The sequence below is a fragment of the Chaetodon trifascialis genome, chromosome 11 (assembly GCF_039877785.1).
Source record: "Chaetodon trifascialis isolate fChaTrf1 chromosome 11, fChaTrf1.hap1, whole genome shotgun sequence".
Lineage (NCBI taxonomy): Eukaryota > Metazoa > Chordata > Actinopteri > Chaetodontiformes > Chaetodontidae > Chaetodon > Chaetodon trifascialis.
This window is the reverse complement of record NC_092066.1, coordinates 4,336,396-4,341,578: the sequence shown is the minus strand read 5'-3', so window position 1 is coordinate 4,341,578 and position 5,183 is coordinate 4,336,396. Positions and strand designations below refer to the sequence as shown.

Genomic DNA, 5,183 nt, shown 5'->3' with positions numbered 1-5,183 from the left:
GTACAGACCTACAAATACCTGGGAGTGCAGCTGGATGACAAAATGGACTGGACTGCCAACACAGATGCTCTGTGCAGGAGAGGACAGAACCGACAGTACTTCCTCAGAAAGCTGGCGTTCTTCAACATCTGCAAAAAGATGCTGCAGATGTTCTACCAGACTGTGGTAGCAAGTGCCCTCTTCTACACAGTAGTGTGCTGGGGAGGCAGCATCAAAAAGAGGGACGCTACAGGTCTGGACAAACTGGTGAGGAAGGCTGGCTCTGTTGTGGGCACAGAGCTGGACAGCCTGACATCTGTGGCAGAGCAACAGGCGCTGAGCAGGCTCCTGTCAATCATGGACAATCCACTGCATCCGCTGCACAGTGTCATCTCCAGGCAGAGGACCAGCTTCAGTGACAGGCTGCTGTCACTGTCCTGCTCCACTGACAGACTGAGGAAGTCATTCCTCCCTCACGCCATGCAGCTCTTTAACTCCTCTTGGGGGGGAAACGTTAAACATTAATGTCAGCATTCCTCAATGTTCTCACTGGAATCAGTGCAACACTCTGTTCAACATGCACCTTAACTTGCATTCTGTTTGCACTGGACATTTAAACTCTGGACATCTCATTTAAACTCATTTAAACACCTGACATTTAAACTTGCTTTCTGTTGCACTGGACATTTTCACTTTTACTTCAGTTTGGAAATTTTTACCTTTAACTCTGTTTGCACTGGACACCTTTACTTTTAGTCCTATTACACTGGACCTGTGGACATTTTTACATCTATCTATCTATCTATCTATCTATCTATCTATCTATCTATCTATCTATCTATCTATCTATCTATCTATCTATCTATCTATCTATCTATCTATCCAAAAGAAGGTCAAACACGAGATTATTGACCTTAAAGAAGGGCAGTGTACAACCTAAACAACCAAATGCAAACTGCATCATGCAACATAAAACCAAACAAAATCAATCCTTTCTTCACTTTATTTCGAATAAAATATGAGTCCTACTGAGCTACAGAAGTTTCACAGCACTGATGAAGATGTATTGCACCTTGAACAAAGTGAGCTGAGGTGCTTCGACCTCAACTACATCTCTGGTCAGCAGGATGAAGGCGCCCTCTTGTGTTGAAACATGGAAATACTTCATGATCTCATGACTGGACCTGATGTTGGCTGCACACTTTCCGTTTGATGCTGATGTTAAAGTATGTCAGGTGTTGTACTGTAAGAGCTTGAGTGACGACTGAGAAAACATGTGTGTAACAACACAAATCTCCAACATCCGTAAATCATTGTGTCCTGATGACATAAAATGAATGTTGCTTTCAAACATCAACTCTGTCTGATTTTTATTCTGATTGAACTGAATGCAGCATTTCATTTGGATATTATCATGATTATAAAATCATTCCAAAAGAAACTGTTTTAGATGCATTTATTTATTAGCAGTTGAGGTAAAATGAGAATCCGTCTTCAAATAATTTCACATTTTCTCCAACAGTTTTGTTCAATGCCCTAGAATAAAGACAAGAACAGAATGCTGTTTTCGTTCTTGAAAAAACTTTATTCGTTATGCAAGCCATCAGTTTGTTCACACATCCCAACAATAAAATCTGTTAAATGACAACATTTGCTCTGCCACACAAAAATGTCAATGTAATCATAGATTTCTGTACAAATGCACAAAGTGCTGAGAACAAAATATCTCCGATGGAGGACGGTCTGCTGCTTTCTCTCTGATGACTCGTGCAGTGGAGGAGAAACAACAAGATCCAAATAAATCAATGCAAATATTCAGCAAACATGCAGAGCACAGAGAAGTTTCTATTTTCATGCAGAGAAAAGTCAGTTCAGGTCAACAACAATCATCCTGAGCAGTGATGGCCTCCATGGCTGAACAGACACAGGAAGGAGCTCCACCTGAAGACACTCAAACAGTTACACAACAACCAATGAGAAGAGATCAAAGTCCCGCCCACACTGTTTGAATGACAGGTATGCAGTGCAGTGAAGAAATGCCACAACAATCAGCTCTCAGCAACAAACATGAAGACAAAATAAGTTTGAGAATGAAAACACAGAGTTTAACCCGCAGTCCCTTAAATGACTTCTGACTGTTGGAGTTTACAGAACTCAGCAGAGTCTCCAAACCACCAAAACCCAAGTCCAGCATAGAGAGGCTGAGTGAACGTGGTCTGGACTCTGTGGAGGAGAGTCATGGTTTCAGAGACGCTGTAGAAGGACAGAATACCTGCTCTGTGATCCAGGTACACTCCGACTCTGGAGGACTGAGGACCTGAGACGGGAGTTTTCACATCGTTGTAGCAAAACTTATAACTGTTGTTGTAACAATCTAACGCCCAAGATTTGTCATTTCGTCCAAATCTAGATTCATTCGAGCTCCCTGCTCTGCTGATGTTCTTGTATGTGACTGCAACACAAACTCCATCCCCTCTCCACTCCACCTCCCAGTAACAACGTCCAGTCAGACTCTCTCTACTCAGAACCTGAAACCAATAAGTGAATCTGTCTGGATGATCAGAATAAGACTGTCGTTCACTCATGTATGTTGCTTTTCTGTTCCCCTCAGATAATAATAGATGTGTGTTTGCTGTGTTTGGATCCAGTGTGATTTCACGTGAATATTTTAAGAATTCAGCTCTGGTCTTGGGCTCTGGTGGTGACAGTAAAACCTCCACTTCAGTCACTGTCAGTGAGACGTTTGTCCATTTGTCCCTCAGAACGTCCTGTAGTTTGTCTCTGACTGCTGACACAGCAGCTGTCACGTCCTCAAAGTACCTCAGAGGACGGATATGGATGCTGGACGAGTCTGTAGGTCCACTGAGTGGTGACAGTGAGGGGTAGTTGTGTAGAAACTGGGTGTGATCCTCTGTGTGTGAGAGCTGCTTCAGCTCAGCATCTTTCCTCTTCAGCTCAGTGATCTCCTGCTCCAGCTTCTCCTGAAGCTCTTTGACTCGACTCACTTCAGCTTCCTGCTGGGATCTGACCTGCCGCTTCACTTCAGAGCTTCTTTCCTCCATGAGACGGATCAGCTGGCTGAAGATCTTCTGGCTGTCCTCCACTGCTTTATCAGCAGAGCGATTGATAGCCTCCACCTCCTGCTGAAGCACCTTCACGTCTTTCTGTCTGTCCTGGATTCTCTGCTGGATGTCTTGTCGACTCACCTCCAGCTCTCTCTGCCTCTCGTTCCTTTCTGCTGCAGCTGAGATGTTCTCCTGGAGCTTCTTGGAGGGCTCCACCAGCCTCACAGTAAGAGATCAGACAGACCAGACAGGACTTGAGGGCTTTCAGTTTCCTCCCAGTGCAGACATCACAGGCCACATCTTCAGGTCCAGCATAGCAGTGATCAGCAGGAGCAACTTGGAGTCCAGTCTTCTTCAGCTCCTTCACTAAAGCTACTAACACAGCGCTTTTCACCAGGACAGGCCTCGGTGTGAAGGTCTGCCTACACTGAGGGCAGCTGTAGAGTTTCTTCTTATCCTCTTCCATCCAGTGGGATTTTATACAGTTCATGCAGTAGCTGTGTCCACAGGGAATAGTCACCGGATCCTTCAATAGATCCAGACAGATGGAACAGCAGAATTTTTCTTGGTCCAGTTGATTTCCTTGATGTGCCATTTTCCCTCTCAGTGATCTTGACTGTCTGAGTGACTGTCAAATAGTTTCACTTTCTCTGAACAGAAACAATGTCTGTGCTCTGAAGGAAAACAGATCTCCGTTCCTTTTGCTCTAGTTCACTTGCTGCAGTGGATGAGGCTGATGAGCACCTGCATTTCACACCATGTTGTTTACACCATCTGTTTCTGATGGCGGGGAGTCAACAGAGAAATATCTTGATTGGGTGGAGCTGGAGAAAGAAGACCGACTTTCAGGTTTTACTGCATTCCACAAAGGGTGGATTGTTGTGAGAGAAACAGTTTTTATGTGTCATCTCCAAAATGCAGTAAAAATAATTGGACTTAAAGGTATGACACACAGGCAAGGGTGTACCTTTGGGTTAAACATTGGAGGGGTTGAGATTTCATCCCATTTCAGAAAGTCCCAGGGGTGGAGTTTAAAAAAAAAAAAAAAAAAAAAAAAAAAAAAAAATCTATTTTACAACATCAAGTTGTGCAGAGGAACACCAACACCATAAAATCACAAACTTTGATTAAAGAACCTGTTTCTAAAATCTGCTTTGAAGCTGCACAGTTGTGCTTTAACAAGGGACATGCAAAGTTTCACAGTATGAAGTAAAAAGAAAATGTGCAATGTGCAAACATAGTAACCCAGAGGATTTGTATTAGTGTAACACACTGATGCACGTTAATGTAATGTAATGAGTCTGTGGGGGTGGAGAAGAGTCCATGTCAGGTGGTGGTGGATCAGATATTCACACAGGAGATGGACACTTGTGTCCCGTCACATGTCTGTAATTATCATGCACATCTTTTCCATGTGCAGACATTTTAAGAGCCATTTCACTGTCTTTGTCAACCTTTTAAATAAAGGTCATTGAGGAGATAAATATCACACTGGGTTCTCTGTGGTGACGTTCACCTGCAGAACATAATTCCCTGATGTTCAGCTTCACAGTGCTTACATTCAACTTACACATACATTACCAATGAACTCTTATGAGGAGGGTAAAGCTTAATGACTTAATGAAGGATGTGACCTTTCTGTCAGAACCAGCATTACAAGTTGCAAGAAACTGATCTGCCACCAGGAGGCGGAAGAGTTCCACAACCTCAGCAACCTCAGCACTAGATGCCACTAAATCCTATGTTATCAACAAACGCACTATTATGATGAAAAGTAAAAGCATTCACTCTGCAGGCCACTGCGACAGATATGTTATTAGATATGACATTATGAGACTGTAATAAACCACATACATCAAGGTGGAGCTGGTTTTAAATAGGCGTGGATTGTATTGTAAAAGCTTGTCATCTCTGAAAAGTAACCAGTAACTCATAAGTAGCTGTCAGATCATTGTAGCAAAGTAAAAAGTACAGTCTCACTAAACTGAGGTGAGGTAGAAGTATAAAGTATAAAGTCGCCAAAAAATGGAATTACTCAAGTACAGGCAGTTGAAAATTGTACTTGACTCGAGTACTCGAGTACTCACTTACTCTCCATCACTGCTGATTGTCTGAACAAACAGCTTTCACCCTTCAGAG

General features: G+C 43.0%; 1 pseudogene; it reads right to left on the bottom strand.

Annotated features, from left to right (window-relative positions):
- Window positions 1-2,015: 2,015 nt before the first annotated feature.
- Window positions 2,016-3,644, bottom strand: LOC139338511 (tripartite motif-containing protein 16-like protein; annotated as a pseudogene).
- Between the last annotated feature and the right edge of the window lie 1,539 nt (window positions 3,645-5,183).